General features: G+C 43.0%; 1 protein-coding gene and 1 non-coding gene across 6 annotated transcripts in view; both read right to left on the bottom strand.

Annotated features, from left to right (window-relative positions):
* Positions 1–22406, bottom strand: part of ANO4 (anoctamin 4) — a 341656-nt gene that overhangs the window by 278057 nt on the left and 41193 nt on the right. The gene's annotated exons all lie outside the window — the stretch shown is intronic.
* LOC114514296 lies at positions 10028–10190 on the bottom strand. Its single transcript, XR_003686016.1, has one exon. It is a non-coding gene; the product is annotated as a U1 spliceosomal RNA (small nuclear RNA).

Below are 22406 nucleotides of genomic sequence, written 5' to 3'. Positions count from 1 at the left end.
TCTCCCAAGCCTGCTCTTCCTCTGGCTTTCCTTTCTTCCTATTTAAAAGCATCACTGTCTACTCTGTTGCCCAAAGAAAATGACATTTATTGAACTCTTACATAAAAGACTTTGGGCCACGGCATAGGACACCCAGAAATGTCAGCATCATCCTCCGTTTAACTCATCTGGTCCATATCACCTCCTGAACAGTTCTTCCTTCCTCCCATCACTCCCCCCAAACTGCCACTGCCCCATCCAGCCACAGATTCTCCCCTGGGCTAACGTGATCATCCAGAGGCAGTCAGTCTCCCTACCTCGACACTCACTCTGTCCAACCCATCCTTCCCAGACAGCGAAGGATTTTTAAATGAAAGCACCATCATGTCCTCTCCTACTGCAGACTCTTCTCTGCTTCTTACCACGTGCAGGAGGAAGGGCAACCCTTCACCTGTCATGACAGCCCCCCACCCCCGTGACTGCTCTCCATTATACCCTCCTTGGGTCCTCCCTTTCACCCATGTCCTAATACTCAGAACTCACCAAGCTGCTTAATTTCAGGGTCCTGGAACAAGTTTTTCCACTACCTAGAACTGCTTTTCCCTGCCTCCCTCCTCTGAACTCGTATTCTCCGAGACCCAACTCGAGCATCTCCATCCTCTTGGAAGCATTCCCTGACGCTTCACTGTCTACACTCTAACAGAATTAACCACCTCCAGGGTACGGCACCCATCACACTGTACAATAACTGTCCTGTCATCCGGAAGTCCTGGCCCTGCGTTTTATTCATCTTTGCATCCTCAGAAACAAACTTTCCCTGGAGCCACTCAGATAAGTGGTTATAGAAAGTCTAGGCTTCCCTGTGTATCTGGCCCTCTTACAAGACTATTCCCTGAGGGATGGTGGAGTGCCTTACCTATCTTTCTAACCATTCAGCTTGTCACGGTGCCTGGCACATATGGATGCTCGGTGCATATTTTTTTAATTGCTTTTTTTATATCACATTTTTTAAGGATTTTTTAAAATTTATTTATCTTTAGAGAGGGAAGGGAGGGGGATAGAGAGAGAGAGAGAAACCCCAATGTACAGTTGCTGGGGGTCATGGCCTGCAACCCAGGCATGTGCCCTGACTGGGAATCGAACCTGCGACACTTTGGTTCGCAGCCTGCTCTCAATCCACTGAGCTATGCCAGCCAGGGCTTTGAATTGTTTTTAATACTAGTGGCAAAAAGAAGTCCTTCAGTTCAAGAAATTTAGAAATCCTTCTGAGCTGATTTCTAATTAATTCATTTTTTTAAAAATTAATATCTAAAAATTCTCCTCCTTGAGATTATCAAACACCACAAGTATTCATTTGCTCCACAAAGATTCATCCTCTAAATTCCCAGCTTTTAATGGTGACCCCACCAACTGAGGCAACTGAGGGAAAACAAAGCATTCTGAACATACTTTCTACTTTGCATCGCCTGGCAGAGGAAAGGGTATTGAATCTCTCAAGTAGAAGGGGCTTCTTGGAGATGTTTCACCAGCTTTTAAGTCTGGAGGGGAAAGAGCCCTGTCTTTCTGAGTGCAGAGTTTCACGGTTCAGAGAGGGACTACCAGCGGGCTGTGGAAGGTCCTTAGGAGCCCAGTGCCCCCCACATACAGGCTCATTATAAGAAGGGGTGTGGCTTGAGGACGGCTGGCAAGACCTAGGGCTTACAATGGACCCTCAGGCAGAGGGTTATTCCATTTCCTCACCCACTCCCCCACCTCACAGGAATTAGCTACAGTGCATCCAAAGAACAGGAGTAAAACTTCTCTGTCCATAGATGCAATGGCCATCAACACCTGATGAACTAGTCTCCCCTTGGTGTGGCTAAATGGGGGATACCTAATTGATTGGAAGCCCACCCAAAGTGACTGCAGACACCTGGTCAAGCCAGCTGGGGGGCAGAAGAACACCCGCATCCCCCATCCCTTCCAGAGCTGCTGATCCACAAGCAGCACATTGACAATGAATTATATTACCAGTGCTACAGATGTGATTACCTAGTCTGCCTTTTTTTTTTTTTTTTCGGTCTCATTTCTCTGCGACCAAATTTGAGTTCCATTATTTGAGCTGAGAGGAGAAAGCAGAATGAGCATTTTAAAGGGCTGTGACATGCTTTTATTTTGGTCAAATGAAACTAGGCCATATACTGACCATGCTACACCTTTGTAAGGATGGATTTTTCCTTTATGAATTTTTAAGAAGTCCCTTGAACCCCTAACAAAAGTAGATCTGTATCACTGGGGAAAATGTAAAAATCATACAGCGCCTTCAGAAGACAGTTCACTGGTTTCTTACAAAGTGGTCCGCGCTGCCATGCTCCTACCACACACTCCAGCAGTGACGCTCCTTGGTATTTACCCAAAGGAGCTGAAAACTGACAACCACCCAGAAACCTGCACGCAGATATTTATAGGCGCTTTAGTCATAATTGCCCAAACTGGGAAGCAACCAAGATGCCCTTTAACGGGTGAATGGATAAATAAACTGTGGTACAGCCAGACAATGGGAAAATATTCAGTGCTAAAAAGAAAGGAGCTATCCAAGCCTTGAGAAGTCATGGGGGGACCTTAAATGTATATCGTAACTGAAAGAAGCCAGTCTGAAATGCTACAGAAATGCAATTCCAACTACAAGACGTTCTGGAAAAGGCAAAATGATGAAGACAGATCAACAGTTGCCTGGGGTTGGGAGGGGAGGGAAAGATGAACAGGCAGAACCCAGGAATTTTAGGGCAGTGAAACCGAGGTGCTTTGTATGATTTTATAATGGTGGACACATGGCATTATACATTTGTCAAACCCACAGACAGTTCAACAGCAAGAGTGATCAACCTCTCAGGCAAACTATGAACGCTGAGTGATACTGCATCCATGTAGGTTCACCAGTTGTAACAAATGCACCAGTCTGGTGAGGGATGTTGATAATGGGGGAGGCTGTGGCTGGGAGGGATATAGGGATTCTCTGGGCTTTTTGCTCAGTTTTGTTGGGAACCTAAAACCGCTCTAAAAAATAAAGGCTATGTAAATACCCCCCCCCCAAAAAATCTGAATTTCCCTGTAGCTGAGGTAGTCTCTTTACAAGTTTCAGTTGTCATATGAAATAGGTACTTCTGTAAAACAAGGAGCTTTAAAAAATAGTGAAAGGTCTCCCTACACCCCACACAAAGCAAAGTTCTAAGAAATTCACTGTGACAAACACACAAACAAAGCACATGGCTGTTTTTACATCTCAGAACCCAAACTCTGAGTTTGGCTGAGTGGCTGAAATACTTTGCTGATACAATTTCCATTGTCAGAGGCTAGCAGACCAGAGCACTATGAAGATACTGTGAATCCTACTAACAATTTATAAAGAGACAAAAAAAAATTATTCTTTCCTTCTAAGGCTCCTCCCCTTTTAGGTTTATGTTGTATAACTACCTAGCACTAAAACAGGAAAAATGTGTTTGTATATTAAAAAACAAATAGTGTGCATGTCTCTAGGCATGAGTAATGACAAGACGAAAGCAGCTACAAAAGATTTAAGTACACCTACAAATTATCACATGTCAATGACAATTGCAAGAAAATAGGAGTGAGTGAAAGGAATGTCTTTATAGAAGAAGAGAATTGCTGTGTCTGGAGAAAAAGAGAAAGTGGGGCGAGGGAGGAGGGCACATCAGTGAGTAAAGTAGTCGCTGTGCACAGGGGCTATAAGAAAACGGTGCTGGGTGCAGGGGGCATCCAGGGGAACCCTCCCATCTAAGGAGGGCCTGTCTGAGACAGGGCAGGATTTCAGCAGGTAGAGGAAGTTAGGGCCAGCCAGGAAGGTCACTCCTGCTCAAGTTACGGCCATAAGGTAAGAGAGAACTGGGTCAGAAGTGCATTCATGTCTTCAGTCATACGTTGGACAAATATCTGTTCAGCACCTGCCAGGGACAGATGTTATAGATGGTGGAAGATGAGGAGTTCAGCAAAATGTGGTGAACAGCTCACAAAATCGCACACAGCAGAAAGCCAGGGGAGATGGATACTGGGGGCACTCTCCACCCTGATTCCTAATTCCCTGTAGTCTCCCTTCCCACACAGAGGCTGGCAGACTGACACCTCCGTTTTCCAGACTCCTTGAAGCCAGGACTCTGGAGGAGAATTAGGTTCCACTAATGTGATGCATTTGCATGAGGTTTGGAAGCTGCAAGTGACCTAGAGACCATCTTCCCGACCTCTCCCTGCTGCTTTCCGCTCTGACAAGTCGGATCACAGAGGTGTGAGGCTCTTCCGCAGCACCATTCCAAGACCTGTCATCATTCTGGGTGGGGACAGGCACTTGAGGAGCAGTAGCATCCCTGGTGTCCTGATTCATGAATAATAGCAATGGCTGGAAGTCCTTGAACTCCACATTTCTAATAGAGACCGTAGAGATAGACCCTTTTTCCTGTTCCTGCATTTCTAACCCTCCCCTGATTTTATAATCCCTAACCCCCATGTTAGATCCCTTCCTGATTAAAATGCTTAGGGTAGCCTCTGCTCCCTATACTGAGTCCTGACTGGTGTAGGCAATAGAGAATGTTAAGCAAGGGAGAGATATGATCAGATCTGTGCTTCAGGAAGTGACTTTGGCAGCTGCTTAGACAGTAGATGGGAGAGAAGACAGGTGAACTAGAAATGAGCTGGAAAACTCCCAGCCAAAACTAGTGTGCCTGGAATAATTGGACTGAATGAAACATGTGTCACTGGAATAAAGAAGAGAAGGAAATAAGTTATTTCATAAGTACAATTTACAGAATCAAATGGAAATGGGATGGGTTGAGAGAAATTTAAACTTGACCTACCACTTCATCCCACTTCTGCTGCGGCCCTCTGAAGCGCTCCCTTCACCACCGTAGCATCCATCACACTTACTTGGGACTGCCCCTCTCTTCGGGCTTCAGACTGGCCTTTGGTGCTCTTTGTTGCACCCTCAGTGCAGACAGCAGTGAATGGCCCATAGGAGTGCACACCGGTTGGATGGAAACAAGGGAGGGAGGGAACCTGCGGCCTCAGAGCTGCTGTGAGGATTGAAATTCTGTTAACCAAGGAAGTAATCGCGGGCTGAGTACCGCTTGGACGACATGGGGCATCCAGGTGAAGAGAATTAGCACACCAGTGAAAACATGAGACTGGAGGTTGGGAAATGGGAAGCCGACACAAATTTTGGAGTCACGGCACCAAATGAAAGCTGGCTGCTTCACAGGAAAAGAGGATGCCCCAGCAAACCTTGCACAATGGCCATATTATCACAACTGCACAGAGAAGAGAGCTGATCAAATGCCAGCCACCGTATTAGATACTATACACACATGTACTTTTTAAAAAGCTTAATGTATTTTATTTTTTTTAGGTTCTACATTTTGCTATTTTATTTTTTCATTGTTCATTCTATTACAGTTATCCCATTCTTCTTCCCTTTTGTGCCCCCCCCCACCCAGCCCACTCCTCTCACCCATGGTCAATCCCCTCTCTGTTATCCGTGTCCATGAGTCATTCATACATGTTCTTTGACTAGTCCCTTCCCCTTCTTTCTGCCATTCCCCCTCCCACCTCCCCTCCTAAAGCTGCCAGTCTGTTCCATGTCTTTGGCTCTAATTTCTTCATCAGTTTATTTTGTCCTACCTTTTGCAACAGCATGGATGGAACTGGAGACTATTATGCCTGGTCAAACAGGCCAGACAGCAAGAGAGAAACACCATACGACCTCACTTACAACTGGAATCTGGAATCTAATGAACACATGTATTTTTAATCCATGCAACTTAGAAGTGAGGTAGTCTTACCTCATTTTACAGATGAACAAACTGAAGCTCAAACATAAGCATCGTCCAAGGTCACATAGCTGGTGATGGCAGAGTTGAGGTTCAGAGCCAAGTGTACCTAACTCTAAAATCTATGTTCCTCATTATGCCCCTACAGTTAGAGAACATGAATAAGGACTGGTCAGAGAAGCAGAAAAGAAGCAGATGATATAAAAGGCAAATAAGTGAATCAAAAAAATAAGAGTAGACTAGAAAACGTCCAGTGAAATCCATGGTGTTGAACTTTAAGCAGGTGACCTTGGATAGTGCAAAGTAGGGAAGAAGTAAGAGAAGTCACACTCTTTGGTAGTAAAAGGAGAAAGAACAGGTACTTTCTATGGGCCACATACAAAGAGTTTGATGGTAACTGGAATGATAGAAGTCAGACTGTTATAAGGGGGGGAACGTAGTGAATCATGAGTTTCTTTAACACAAGCAAGATGCTTGCACAACCAAAGGGAATAGTGAAAGGTGGAAATCAGAGACAGAGGAAGTAAAGGTTCCCCCCCAAAAAGGTCCCCAAAAGGTGGAAAGAGTGCACGTCCCAGCCGTTGAGAAAGGAGGGAAGACAGATGAATGATAAGATTGTGTTGTGGTCTCCCATCTGATACCAACAAAGGAAGCAACGAGGATCTCAGGAACTACTTCTAGTTTGCCAACGAGCCTAACAGTATGCATTTGCACTGATCCAGCTACACTCAAACAGAAATGATTTCTTTTCTTTTGGTTGGAATTCTATCAACACATTGTGCAGCACTGATTAATCTCATGCAGAGTGGAAGCTCTAATAAGAAGTTAAATTGGTCTTTCATTAGCCAAAAGAAAGTCACCACTAATTATCATTTATTAAATGCCGCCTTCTGCCACAGTCTTCCAAAATTCATGGTAGGGGACAATGAAAGGATCCTTCATAGCAAAACAATAATTAGCTCTCAGTAGAATGAATGACTATGTCAGCAGAACTAGGAAAAAAAGCATAGAATACAATCAGATATTATTTAAATAGCTACAAATGTTGTGACCAGAAAAAAAATAGAATACTATCAAGCAGTAAATAGATCAGTTCAATCCAGTGGAGCAGTGAAGCAACCCAGGTGGATGATTACAGACCTACTCAGACTACAAAAGATATCATCAGAATCCAAAAGATGGGGACCATAAAGCCATTCCACTTGGATTTGGAGACCTCAGTGACATGACAACTATGGAAGAGAAGTCTACAAGTCCCTCATGGATAGAAGAAAAAGCCACCTGGACACATGCACCCCCAACCTCAAGAACTAGCAGAATGGCTGATGGTAGAATTCCTTCCTTGGTGGGTAAAAATATCCATTAAGCTGGGGAGAACTTAGAGATAAGTGGAAATAATGTTATAAATCAAACCTGTCATGTCAATATCTTTGTGTTTGGTATTTGAAGCATTTATAATATTTAGGAGAATCTGGCACATTAGATTAGCTAGCAGATGATCGCTGTGATTCCAGTGCCAATGCTGTGACTGAGTAACAGACTTGTGATTCTAAGTTAGAAGGTACGGTAGGACTTTGCTACGTTTGTCACAATATTTGGATGTTTAGGAGAATTTAAGTCTCACCACATTTATGCACTTTATTAGATTTATAAGAATTAGGAAAATTTTGTTAGGCAAATGAGGTCTTAAAAAGATAACAGGATATTAAAATTATTACTGCATTAAAATGTTTAGAAGAATTAACTAAATGAGGCCAACCAGTAACCAGATTCCTTGTGACTATTAACACTGATGAATTTAGAACTGAGTAAGGTTTGGGAATTAAACTTAAAAACTTAAGGAAAAACTAGGTTTCTGAATTCATAACTTTAATAAAGTAAATTTCAGTGTTTAGTGGATGGCAAAGACAAATAGTCTGTTGGGAGCAACAAAGCCCCAGCAAGGGTACGTGTTTATTTTTAAAGGCTTCTATTGGGTTGGCCAGAAAGTTTGCTTTTTCCTAAGATGGTTCTAGCAGTGCTTAGTTATCTTCGATTTCATTCAACACAATTTTCTTAGGTTGTATTATGACAGTTGTCATATTTCCATGCATTAAAAAAAAACATCAAAATTGGTGAATTTTTGTGTAGCCACTTTAATATTGAAGATGGAAGAAAATATGCAACATTTTTGGCATGTTACACTTTATTATTTCAAGTAAGGTAAAAATGCAACTGAAGCCCCTGCAAAAAATTTGTGCAGTGTGTGGAGGAGGTGCTGGGACTGAGAAAATGTGACAAAAGTGGTTTGCAAAGTTGCATGCTGGAGATTTCTCCCTGGACAATGCTCTGTGGTTGGGTAGACCAGTTGAAGTTCATGTGATCAAATCAAGACGTTAAGAATAATCAACATTATACCATGGGAGAGATGGTCAACATACTCAAAATACCCAAATCAATAAAGTTATTAGTGAAAATGAAAAATGTGTCTTTTGCTTTAAAGAAAAAAACAAGCATTTTGGTCAACCCAAGGACATATGTGCTCATGGCAGCAGCTGGGTGAGGGCTCTTCACTATAAAATTCTTCTTACATTTCTGCATTGTTTTTAAACTTTTATAATAAAATTTCCAGGAATCCAAAGCTCTCCAAAGGACATTTTCAAAAATTATATGCGTTGTCTTCTGAAGTTAATGAGGGAAACTCACAATGCCATGACAGTATGAGAATATTTCCAATCAGAAGTGAATATTAAGACAGTAATTCACAATTGCTGAACAGAGGATATTAGAATAGACCCAAGCCTAGAAAAGACACTAGATACTAAGATTCACTTTCGTGGAAGGGAGTGGAAAGATAGGGATGAAATTTATACATCTAAATTCCAATAACATTACAAAATAACGGCACTGTTTATTGCCAAATTTTATATGCAGCAGAAGCAGCTTCTTCCTTTCCCCACATGGAACTTAGAAAACGTCTTCTAATTTATGGAATCTCCTTATGGAAAACCTTAAAGTAAGGGAAACGGAAGATCTGCCAGTCTAGGCACAATGCCTCTTTCTCGTGGTCTTTTGCTCTTCCCAGCAGTGGTTCGGCATTTCAGTAGGGCCACAGGAATCTGGAGACCTGGTTTCTGGTCCTAGCTTTGTCACTACACTGCTTTCTCGTCTTCCTTACCTGTAAAAATGAAGACTGAATCGTTTGACAGGTGCCATGTAACTAAAACTGGATGGAATACCTACGTGCCCCATCTAAAACAGGTGGTAAGCATCGTCCCTAAAAGTTAAATAGCGCTACCTGGATGTTTTTCCTCATTCATGTCCTTCTTTCTCACCTTCCTCTCACCCCCAGGCAGTCCTTCAAAACGTTGCCTGCAAGAGAAAGTTACCTTCAAAGAGGCAGAAAAGGCCACGGACCATCGGAAACGCATCTACTTTTCCTTTTTTGATCTTTATAAAAGAAACAGAAGTAACAGTCCAGCGAGCAGTGGGTGGGCCCTGACGATGAGGGGGATTTTTTAAAATCTTAATTTAATTCAATTCATCCTTAAACCCAGCTCTTAAAGATGACCATTATTTTTACAACAAATTCAAGTAGCCCCTTCACGTTAAAAACTACTCTCGTCTGAACAAAGAAGGACCACAAAAAGTATTTCAGCCACGGGTCCCAACAATTACACTAGAACCTGTACCCCTGGGCCCCTGCAATGGGAGGTCTAGAAAGACAAGATGTTTTCCTAGGCAGGCAGTGCCTGGGGCTTTTTTGGTGCCAAATCCCTGGGGTGGTTTTGAACCGGTAACTTCCCTGAGCTGTGGCTTGGGTCTGGATCAGTGCACAGGGCTCTCAGGAGCGAGTTCTGGCCACCCCGATGCCAGCAACCACTGCGCTCACCACCCAGGGCAGGCCCGGGAAGTCTAGCAGCCAGGACCCAGGGACATGCCCAGAACAGGCAACAGACTGCAGGGCTGGAGTCCCAGGTCTGCCCATTCCTGGCTGTGTAACCTGGGCAGGTTTTTTTTACCTCTCAGTGCCTCCACTCCCCCTTTTGTAAAATGGGGATAATACAGCTACTTTATCAGACTTTATGAGGATGAAGGGCACAAATTCATGAATGAACAGCACCAGGCACACAGTAAGCACTCACTACGTGTTAACTATCACTGTCAGTTAACATTTTGGCTCCCTGTCTCAGGGCTGCCTACGTTCATTGATTGGCAACTAAAGTCAGTGGTTCTAGTGCAGACTGCAATTTTTTCAGGGGACAGTGTGAACGCAGTCCCCATCTACGACAAATTATGCAGTCGAGTTTCTCACATTTGGGGAGATCGCAGGGGTCAGCACACCCGGAGTACATAGGTGAGCCTCTCCCTGGGAAAATCACCTTCGTGACCAAGGTATCTCCCCTGCCAGGTAAGTACGGGACTGGGGTTTTTTTTTTTTTTAATCATAGGTGTCTAAAAATACACAGCTTGGAGAAAGCCATTCAATTTTTTTTTCCCTCTTAACAAGTAGAAAGCTTTTATCTGCAAAATGTCAGAATAGCAATTAGGAAAAAAAAAGTCTGTACTAGTTGTTCACAGCTTCATCCCTGGAGTGGCCACTACCAAGCAGAGAATGGCATGCTCAGTCTTCTCTCACTGTTTTACTACATTCCAGGCACTAAGTTAACACCTCTGTATGTATTATTTCATTTAATACTTAAAACGATACTGAGGCAGGGAATTAGTATGACTTCCCTTTTTCAGGTGTGGTATCTAAGATTCTGGGAGCACAGATATCTTCCCCAAGGCCACACAATTACGAGTTGTGGGACCCAGGACTCGAGCCCAGGTCTATTTAACGACAAACACTGAACTCCGGACCACTGCGTCCTGCTGCTGAGTAGCCCGCCCTGCTCTGATGGAGGAGCTAACAATAAAAGGTGCGCACTCACAAGCCCACAGGTCAGTCTTCTTTTAGGTGCAAGGGTTGCAGTTTGGATCTAAGGTCTCTTCCTGAGCTCAAACTCACCCATGTGCTACACATCACTTTTAAGAAATACGTTTCCAAAGACCTATACTTCCCACAATTACTCCACTGGGGAAGGAAAAGTAATTCTCTGTATACTTGAAAGACTGCTCTATTTTAAAGTGCTCATTTTTTCACTCAGACAGCCCCAAACAAGCATTCTTTGAATGTAAATTGAAAAGCAAGGTGTTTTTCTAGGTATTATTTTTAATGGGGCGGGGGGGGCAGGTGGTGTCATAGGCTTTGAATTGTGTCTGTCCATCTCAGATTCTCTCTGTCTCACTCTCTGTCTCAACATGAGAGTTCTTCATGTTGGAATACAGCTGTTTTTTTTTTTAATTAACTTTATACAATCATTTGTGTTCAACTGCACTTCCCCTTTCAGCAGTTAAGTTATTCCCTAATTTTATTTTCATTTATGAGATTGTCTATGGAAAACTAAATTGGTTTTGCTGTTGGGAAATTGATGGTTATAGAAAAGCATTAAAGCCGAAACTTTCTGTGTCAAAGAAGAAGAAAAAACATGGACGGACAACGGCCACCCCATTCTGGTTTGTCTGACTAAGCCTCGTTCCATGCACGTGGGAGTGGGGGCCCCGGCGCAGTTGAGGGGCACATGCACCTCCCCAGTGTCAGTTACAGAATGAGGTATGCTCTAGCTCTGTTTGCCACTAAGTCTTCTCATCTATTTGGATGTTTAACTTCTCACTAAGGGATAAGTTAATCAAAAAAAACTCAGTGTTTCAGCTATTACCTTCTCCAGGGAGGTAATCTCAAGATGTTGATCTCTTCTTCTATTCAATTAGTTATACCTTGTGACCTAAAAAATTATTGGGTTGCTCTAGCCTTCTAGTTATAAAAATTAATGCTGATATAATTCAGCACACCCTTAAGGAGGTCAGCCTCCACAGATAATTTGCTATGGGTTTAGTTTCTGGCTCTTCTCAAGATTTCATTAAAATTGATCCTACAGTTTAATATTTTTGAATGTTGTAATTATTTAACTTCCTTTCCTCAAATAAAGATTTGCTAGACTAGTTTTATTGAGAGGATGAAACCACACAGGACATAGAGGTGGTTATGTTTTTCCAAGTCAGACTCTAGAACAAGGGTTGGCAAATTTTTTCTACAAATGGCCACATAGCAAATAAATATTTTCAACTTTGCAGGCCCACTGTCTCTGCTGCAGCTACTCAACTCTGCTGTTGTAACACGAAAGCAGCCGTAGATAATATGAAGACAAATGAGCAGGACTGTGCTCCAATAAAACTTTATTTACAAAAACAGGTAGTGGGCTGTTGGGAACCGCCCTGCCTAGTATCAGAAGCTGTAACCCCTGCCAAGGCTAAGGCTGAAGAAACGACCTTGGACCATAAGCCACCAAGGAGACAAAAGCTTATCTCCCTGGCAGGAGCTCCGCTTCTGCTCCTTTTACTTCATCCATAACTGGCCCCCAATGCTTGGTCAGTTAGCCAATGACGGGTAAGATTCCCCAAGGGGGGAACAACCTAAGACAGGCATGATCACATGGGAGGCCCCCAAAGGAAGGACTTTGGGGGCTACAGCAAAAGAGGGTGATGGACCCTCGCCCCTCGGCTTTGGCATAGCCTGAGTCTTCATTGTCTGCAAGAGAATCTCCTAATCTCTTGGCTGCCTTATTTCCCTTGCTCCACCTAAGCCTGAAACAATGACAGAGGGTGGTGCAGCCCTGTGTTGGAAAGGGCGGGTTCCCCAGGTGATAAGGCCTAAGAAAGAATATGTAAAATCCTGTGAAACCTGTTTTGTTTAGAATGTTCTCAATTAAATAATAAGAGTCCAAACAAGAACTAAGTTTGTTCCTCAAAGTTTTACAGCTCTTTGGCTATCTGACCCTGACTCAAAATAGGCCCTCAGAGTTCCTTGTTATTTGATCCTTACTTCCTGGCAATGAGTAATGAGCTTTACCTGAATTCCTTTGTAAACAAACCCAATAAAAGCCATTGAGGAAAAGGCTCTTGGTCCTTCTCTGAGAGATTGGCCACCTTTCCTCCCCAAGCAGATCATGTCTTGGTAGACTTATTCTCATCTGTGGCTGGCGGAGGGGGCCCTGTGGGCGGAGCCCCCCCCCATCAGGCCATATGTGGCCCAAGGGCCATAATTCGCCAACCCCCTCTAGGTCATCCCCAGAGGCTGAGTGTGTAAGGGTAGCTGATTCTCTACCTGGCATCACAATAGAGGTTATGGAAAAATTGAGTGGCTTGGGTGCTATACACTATTCCTTACTTTATACATTTGTGTTTTATGCACTTATCTGGATATGTGTGTTCTATTCCATGATTAAAAAAAAAACAAAAACAAAAAAAAACTTTAAGCAAGTGACCAAGTGATCCAGGCATTCTGAATGATCAAGACTTGGTGGCAAGATACAAAGGGGACTTTTCTGGGTAAGTCAAAGATTTTTACAGAGATCAAGAAAGTTTGAAGCTGGAAGAAACTTAATGTTATATAGTCTAACTTCCTTCCCAGTGGATGTTTTTTGCAACATCCCTGGCAGGTATTCCGTTAACCTCTGAAGGAGTATGTCTCTGGCTGGCGTGGTGGAAGAATTACCACTGTATAAAGAAAAACTGGCCCTCGGTAATTATTTCATTAATATCCCTGTGGACACCAAAGGCAAAGACAACAAAACAAAAATAAACAAGTGAGACTACATCAAATTAAAAAGCTTCTGCCCAGCCAAAGGAAACCATCAACAAAATGAAAAGACAACCTAACAAACGGGAGAAAATATTTGTACATCATGTATCTGATAAGAGGTTTATATTTATAATATATAAAGAACTCATATAATTCAACAGAAAAAAAATCTGATTATAAAATGGGCAGAGGAACTGCAAGATAAAAATAGCAAGTGTTGGTGAGGATTTGAAGAAAGGGGAACCCTCAGTTCACTGTTGGTGGGAATGGAAATTGGTACAGTCACTATGGAAAACGGCTTGGAGGGTCCTCAGAAAATTAAAACTACTGTATGATCCAGCAATCCCACTTTTAGGCATATATTCAAGGGAAATAAAAAATAGGGTAATGAAGAGATACCCGCATTCTCATGTTCGTTATAGCAAAATTCACTATTATTCACTACAGCCAAGTGCAAGGGTCCCTACACCCAGTTTCACTGTGTGTGTCTCTGTGTGTGTGTGTGTGGAGGTTTGCCCACACCAACAAGCAATATTTGGATACAAGTAGGGTGCCCAAGAATTCAAATCAATTCTGACATTATCTACTGGGAAATAGAATCCGATTCCATGGGTAAAGGACTTAGTCCCACAAGACCACCCTCCACAGCTTGTTAACTGTGTTCCTAACTGACCAGCTACAAATTGGAGGTTCCAATGCCCCCTCCAACTCAGAATGCCAAGTACAAGTCCAGGCTGTCAACTGTACTTCTGACCAAATGGCCATAAGTTACAGGTTCCCATGACTCTTGCCTTGGGTGGGAGGGAGCAGCTTACAGAACTCAGAGAAACATTTTACTTACTGAATCACCAGTTTATTACAGAAGGATATGACTCAGGAGCAGCCAGATGGAAGAGACACACAGGACAAGCCATGGGGAAAGGGCACAGAGTGTCCAGGCCCTCCCCAGGGACCCCACTCTCCCAGAACCTCCACCTGTCCAAGCTCCAAGCTCTGTCCCTTTTGCCTTTTAATGGAGGCTTCATTAGGTCATCATGATTGATGAAATCATTGGTCATGGGCAACTGATTCACCCTCCAGTGCATCTTCCTCCTGGAGGTCGGTCTAGAGGTGGGACTGAAGTTCCAACCCTCTCATGACAGGGTTGGTTCTCCAGACAACCAGCCCCCATCCTCAGGTGCATTCCAAAAGTCACATCATTAACATAATAAAAGACACCTTAACTGTTCTCCTTACTTAGGAAATCTAAGAGGAGCTCTGTGCCAGAAATGGAGAAAAAGACCAAAAATATTTTATTTCATATTATAAATCACAATATCATACCCAGATGAAAACAACTCCAGTGTCCATGAACGGATAAGTGAATAAAGAAGGTGTGGTGTGTATATCTACACAATGCACTACTAGTCAGCCACAACAAAGAGGGACATCCTGCCATTTGCAACATGGGTGGACCTTGAGGGCCTTATGCTAAGTAAAATAATTCAAAGACAAACACCGCATGATAACGGCATGTGAAATCTAAAAACTAAAAAGGTAAAATTCATGGAAAAACAGTAGAAAAGTAGTTGCTGGGGGCTGTGGGAGTGGGAGAAATAGGAAAATGTTGGTAAAAGGTACAGACTTTCAACAATAGATAGATAACTATTCCTGGCAAGAACCAAGTTCGATTCACAACGCTTGGCTCTGCGAGAACACAAACACCTAAGACACGGTCAGTCCCTTAGGGAGATGACAGTCTAAGGGGAGACATGACAGGACACAAATAATTATAACGAACAGTAGAAAAAATAGTAGAAACTTATGTCTTCAAGATAAAAAGAAATACAAATAATCCTATTAAAAATGGGGAAAGGACTTAGACAGGCACTCCACAGGCATATGAAGAGATGCTCAACCTCATCAGTTATCAGAGAACTACAAAGTGGAAGCACAATAAGGCCCCATTTCCCATCCACCAGGTGGATAAAATATAAGTCAGACAACTTCAGGAGTTGGCAAGGACACAGAGCAATTAGGACACTCAAGGTTATTGTGGGAATTCAATGAATTTACGTATGTAAAGTGCTTCTAGCAGAACAGGTCTTTGAATAACATCACTTAGTTTAACATTGATAAAACATAAATAAATGATTCCGAGCCAGGGCCCAGTCTATGTGAGATTTGCACATTCTCCCCAAGTCTGTGCGGGTTTCCTCCCACATCCCCAGGCTGTGCACGTGAGCTGCACTGGCGTGTCCCCATTGTCCCAGTCTGAGTGGCTGTGGTGGGTGGGAGTGGCCCTATGATGAAGGGCACGTCCTGTCCAGGTGCATTCCTGCCTTGTGCCCTGAGCTGCTGGGAAAGGCACAGGCCACCTGTGACCGTGACCTGGATAAGCAGGTTGGAAAAGTCCTTTTGCTTAAAGCGGGCAGTTTCCAAGAACCTATCAATGGCATTCAGTGAGGACTCTCTGTACAGCCAGGCATGCAGGAAACACTGTGTGAGTTAGCTATCATCAGTCATCATCTTCAGGACTATCACTGAGTTATTATTATGTGCTTAAGGTGGAAGCATAAATTGATATAACTAATTTGGAAATCAATTTGGCCTTTAATACAGCTGAGCAGGTTCATACCCTGTAGCCCAGCAATTCCAATCCTGAGTACAACCCTAGAGAAACGCTTGCACCTGAAGACACATGCAAGACCATCCAAAGCAAAACTGTTCTTGATTCCCCCAAACTGGAATCACACAAGTGTCCATAAATGGTAGAATGGATAAATACAGAGAGTATATGAATATACTGGAATACTACACAGCAGCAAAAATGAATGAATTACACCTTTCAACAACATAGATAAGTCTCGCCAAATTTCCCTTGAAATTGAAAAAATCTCAAAAATAATATACTATCTGATGCTGCTTACATAAAATTCAAAAACAAAACTAAGCTATGTATTGTTTAATGATATCAATGTACAGTAAAGCCATATAAAGCAAAAAATAAATTTAAAACCCCCCAATCTAAGAGAGAGGGTTGCCTCTAATGTGGGGGAGAGAAGGGACAGAGTCAGAGAAAGGCCACGGGAGCCATCAAAGACAATGCTTCTGTTCTTTTGTTTAGACTGAATGGTAGATAAACAGGTGTGTGGGGTCACGTGATCCTTTACAGCTCAAGTACACTTTATAAATATTTCATAGCTACTCAATAATAAATAAAAACCTATTTTTTAAAGCATTAAGGGAGAGAGGTCACTTCAGTCTGGGAGAAAATGGACAGATTGGTTACCATGGCAAATTGGATTTATTTTTTTTTTTTGGTATCAGTTTAACTGGTTGGTGGCAGTTTACTGAAATGCTGCCTTGGGATTCTACAGCTGAATCAGGGTCCGGAGCAGGGGAAAATCTGCAATCAATTAGCAGTGTCTGCCCTGGTCACTGACTTTGAAAGTGTCGACAACTTCCTGAGGTTTTGGCAGCCCTGGGTTGAGGCTTTCCTGGCCCACAGTCATCCATTATGCCACACGGTCTCCAGGTGGATCAGATGCCATCGGCGCTGGGTGTTGAAAGAGATGTGGAGACTCTCGGCGAGGGAAAACAGTGTGCCGGGCAGAGGAGCAAGAACAGTATGAACATTCAAAGAAAACCAGAGCACTTTAGGTCCCAGCCAAAACCTTTTCATTCTAATTTAACACATTTCTTTCCAACAGAGTCAGTGGTGTGGGGAGTATTAGAGGGTAAATCGTATTTTATTTTTTTTTAGATTTTATTTTTAGAGAGAGGGTAAGGGTGGGAGAAAGAGAGGGAGAGAAACATCAATGTGTGGTTGCCTCTCATGTGCCTCCCACCGGGGACCTGGCCTGCAACCCAGGCATGTGCCCTGACTGGGAATCAAACCAACAACCCTTTGGTCTGCAGGCCCACATTCAATCCACTGAGCTATACCAGCCAGGGCGGGTAAATCATATTTTAAAATCACTTAGATTTGGCTCTAAAATGTGTATTTATAAAGATAGATATATCCAATTATATAAAAATTCTCAGCAACTTAAAACAATAGGATAAGTTTGGATTCTGGACACCCAACGACAACACTAATCTTCCCTCCCCACCTCCTTCCCTCCCTCCCACTGTGTTCTAAATGCTAAGCCCTGCCTTGCCTAAGAAATATATAACAAACAGAGAGTCCCTGCTCCCAAGGATCTTAGCATCAAACAGGAGACAGACAGGCAAATACAAAAAAAAAAAAAAAACAAAAAAAAACGCAACACATTGAGACAGGGCGTCTTCCGCTCTGTCACCTGTAAGATCTGGGGATCGATCCCCAGTGCCTTTCTCTATCCCCTGCACCACCACTGCTGCCAGAAGGGGGGGAGGGGGGGGGGTCAAGTATCAGCCAGCAGTCTCTGGCCACAAGTTCTCTTCTCACCTCCTCCAATGCAAGAGAACTGACCGAAGGTCCTTACTTACACCCAAGGAAAAAGAATTCAAGGCAACTGGCAGAAAATACTTTCTGTATTCTGACTCTGCCTTGGTTTTTTATTATCTTTTCCAAATGAACACTTATGTTTTTAGTTAGTTTGCCCTGTCTACCTCTAAGAGGGCTATGTATGGGTGATTATTACATAATAGGGATTTCAACATGAAAATATAAAATCAAAACTCATGTTATGGGAAGAGGAAGCAGGAATCTGAAACCGTAAGCCAGTAATATTAAAACTCTAGTGTGCCTAAGAAAAACCTGTGTTCTGCCTGAAAAGCAGATTTGCAGACCCAGGACCCAAGAAATCTACACCAGTAGATCTGGGGTGAGGTCCAGAGTCCATATGAACAGCACTCCAGGTGCTTCTGACAATAGTAGTCTAAAGAGCGCCCTCTTAAATACCACTGACATTGGCTAAAATACTCGGTGTAATTACAAGTAGAGCTTGAGCTGAACCAGGTGGGTCAGTTGGTGGGAGCATTGTCCCATACACCAAAAAGTCGTGGGTTCGATTCCCGGTCAGGGAGCATACAGGCGGCAACTGATCAATGTTTTCTCTCTCACATTGATGTTTCTCTCTCTCTCTCTCTCTCTACCCCCCACCCCTCTCTCTCACTCTCCATTCCCTCTTTCCCTCCCTCTCCCTTCCTCTCTCCCTAAAATCAACAAACATTTACTTGGGTAAGGATTAAATAAGTAGATAAAGGTAGAGCTTGAGTTTCCCAGTAACCAAAGCAAAAACAAGAAACATGACATAATATATAATCATCATTAAATCCAGAGAGACAAACATTGTATAAATTCTAAAAGTAACACAACATGTTGTTATCACTACCTACATAATAAACAATCCCTAAGCTGAGTTACCTGAAACTTGCAAATGCTATGTCCTGAAAGTTTAGATAATTTGGGTGAGAAAAAATTATATGGAATTACATCAAACAGTACTCGATAAAATTCTAAATTCATTTCATTCCTGGAAATAGGTGTTAAGCCAATATCTTACAACCAACTTGCAATTCTGCCTCTGGCTCCTGAGCCTCCACAAGAGACAGCTTTCACGATAAGCATTTAAGTCCAGGTGACTTCAGGGAGCCCTAACATAGAACAACGGGGTGGAAAGCAAAGAGGTCATACCAGACATGGGAGTGAAAGTGTATTATTGTAAAATGAATCTGTACTTAATTATGTCCAAAGAACTGACAAGGATTTCCTAGGAGTAATGCACAATACAGATGGCCTTCCCTTCTATAATCATAATTCTTCATATTCGTATACCCCTTCACACTTCATGTCAAGACTTTCCACCTTCATTTAAGCACCACAACAACACTGTATGCAAACTTCTAAAAGCCTCATAGCACAAACAGAGAAACTAGGCTCGGAGATGCTAAGGAGTTGCCGGTGGCCAACAGCTGGTGCGGGCAGAGGTGAGAATGAAACCAAGGTGGCCTTTCACTCCAGGGAGAGGACCGCACCATAAACTCTCATTGTTAGATCATAGCACCAAAGCAACAATTACATTTTTATCTTCATGAATATTCTACTAATCTCTCTGCATTATTTATGAGGAGGTCAGATCAACTGCAGGAGCCTGCTAGATCCCTAGCATCTTGGCTTTGTATTAAAATCGCGAGCGCGTACAAGTGCATATCCTCTCCCAAAGCAAGGCTGTCCTTGCGCCCTTGATGAGGGGAGTGAGATTGATAAGGGTGCACAATTTTTTAATGTAATGAATGCCACCCCTAAAAAATTGACTTCAGAAGTCTGTCGGTGAAAAAGTGTAGATTTTTGCAGGTTAAAAATGACTGTGTGAATAGATTTCTTTGTCTTTGTATTTTAATCGTTTTGGGGTTGTTTTTTTTTTTTGGTTTCAGAGAAGCTATTTGGCACATCATAAATAGCTACCCAAACAGATGTTTTTTCACACATTAGAGGCTGTCGCAGGCACAGAGATTCGTGACACGACATTTTTGATATCTGTTAATTACTCAGATTTAAGGGAGTCAAAGTCTTTAAGATTTTATAAAAACAGAATGCGCTACTAAAATTAATGCTACTCCCACTCTCTTAGGAATGGCTGAGTGTATTGTGAACTCACTGTGGAGAAATTTGAAAATAGGAGGAAATTGTAGCATTTCAAGTTACAGAAAAATAAAGTATCTTCTGTCATTCAAAAATATTATTTAAAAAAACATTAGCATGATAGTATGCCATTTACAACTCAAAGCTACAACAAACCAAATAAAGCAATTCCATTCAATGAGTGCATTGAGGGCCTATAGTGCACAGGCCCTGGGCTAACAACACACTGAAAATACAGAAATAAGACAAAGTTCCTGACCTGGGGGCACTCAGAGACCCGAGAGACCTGGATACATAAGCATATAAATTAAAATGCAATGGAATGAAGACAGAAATAAATGCAAAAGGTGCAAGGTCAGAGTCTTAACTTTTTCCACGGGCTTCAAAGAATTTGTCACCTGCACCACCTTCATTTCACCCACTCTAAGAAATGCACGTGTTGCCAAGTACTGAGCACTTGTCTATGGTCCCTCCCTAGACACTGTTGCTGGCCTTGTTTCCTGAAGGTAGAGAGGAGAAAGATTCTTAGATGAGCACTTTACTAAGATTCATATTTTTCATCGCTACAGTGCACTTTGGCATTCCTCACATCATAGCTTGACTATCTCCCACTGTTGCTTATTAATACTTCATTACATTAATTATACTTACTCTTTCAGCATAAACTTGGTGCTTGCAGGCAGCTTATGTACAATCCAAGGGGGGCATTATCAGACGGCAACTTAGATTTGTCTGCAATTCCCTGGCAAATCAGCTGCAGAGCTGGGACCTAATGACTTAGAGCCCGTCTCAAAACCCAGACTCTCAAACAGCCCTTCTCCACAAGAGGCTTGCTTTGCTACTCCCCCAGGACATCAGTAAAGTGTTTCATTCCTCCCAGTTTTAAAAAAACTCAAGGTTTTATGTAACTTTTATTCCCTTTTGATATATGTCTTAAATAAAGCAATTTGACATTTTTACTCACTTGAAGCTCTGTCCTTCTCAGGTGGAACACTTTCTCCTCACAAACCCTGATAGCCATGACGACAGCATAATCGAGCCAGCAGCGCCACGAACTCACCTACCACCAGCACCGGCTGATGGACTCACTTCTTGTCATCCTCAATGACAGTGTGACCAGTACCATCAGTTTTCACTTTCTACATAATCAGCGCTATTCCTTCCGGAGCACATGTGTGATTGAATGATGCCCTGAGGAAGCACGGCAACAAAAATGATCATCTGGGAATTACCCCAGCCACCCACGGGTGTCAGGAGGTTTTCCACAGCTTCACAGCAGCCTGCAGCTGAATGTGCTATGTCTCTGCAGAGGCCTCTCCTAACCAAATATGGCCCCAATCCTCGCTGCCTCTCCTTCAGATGCATCACAGGAGGTCTTTGATTTGGGAACCAAGTGTACTAGGCTTTCTGTGTGGAATTCAGAAAACAAACTTGCCAAGTGGAGGAGCGTGTATTCCTCTCGGATGTCAGGACGCCGCACCAAGCCCGGCATGTGCTCAACACATGAGGAGTGGGTTAATGAATGAACGGAAGAAACAGGGTTGTGAGTCACGGTAGAATAAAAGGCCAGTTCGCGCAAGCCTCCATGGCTGTGATAACACGCCCATCCCACGTGAACTGAGAGTGGTGCACGCTGGACACCAGCAGGCAGGACTGGGGGGTAGCAGGGGGTGGGTGGAGGCCTCAGCCAGAGCAGCACTCTGTGACTGTGGGTGACAAGACAGACAATGTGGACCTTGCTGCAGAGCAGGGCAAGGGGACGCTCACCTGGGGTAACAAATGCCCTGGGGGGTACTTATCCCTCAGTGTGACTTAGCCTGTTTGTTTAGCCTTTTTACTGGTTATGGCCAAACTGCTCCTACACTGTGAAAATCTGAATCTCGTAAGTCAGAAAAAACCTGAAATGGAGGAGAGGATGTAGGAGCCAGGTTGAATATTTCACATTCCTCACCTCTTGGAAACTGGCCCTTCATGACATAAACAAGCCCTCATCCTTGCTCAGCAAGCTGCTGTGTGTGTAGCAAAAGGAACTTCAGAGTGACAGAAAAGTGTGCATCTGAATGTCTGAGAGGGAGACGGGAGGGAAAGGGCCTTAGATAAAACTCCATAGCGTGAAAGCATTTATACCTGTATATTTTTAAGAGATTCATAGAACTTTAAAACAGGAGAAACCTTAGAGATACTTAGAGAAACCTTGACTCAATACTCTTCACTTTAGAGATGAGGGGAGACCAGAGAGGTTGGGAAGCTCATTCAGAGTCACACAGCCAGACCACAGCCAATCAGCACCCTCCTCACCACCCTGTATTGAAAGAGAGAGATGAGCTGCAAGTCGAGGAGAAACAACGGGGTGCAGGCAAATCGGTATTAGCTGTTTGACTTCAGGCAGTTACCACCTCAC

This window comes from Phyllostomus discolor, chromosome 2 (genome assembly GCF_004126475.2).
Source record: "Phyllostomus discolor isolate MPI-MPIP mPhyDis1 chromosome 2, mPhyDis1.pri.v3, whole genome shotgun sequence".
Taxonomy (NCBI): Eukaryota; Metazoa; Chordata; class Mammalia; order Chiroptera; family Phyllostomidae; genus Phyllostomus; species Phyllostomus discolor.
Note: the sequence above shows the minus strand (reverse complement) of the source record. Positions and strands in the feature narration are given on the sequence as shown.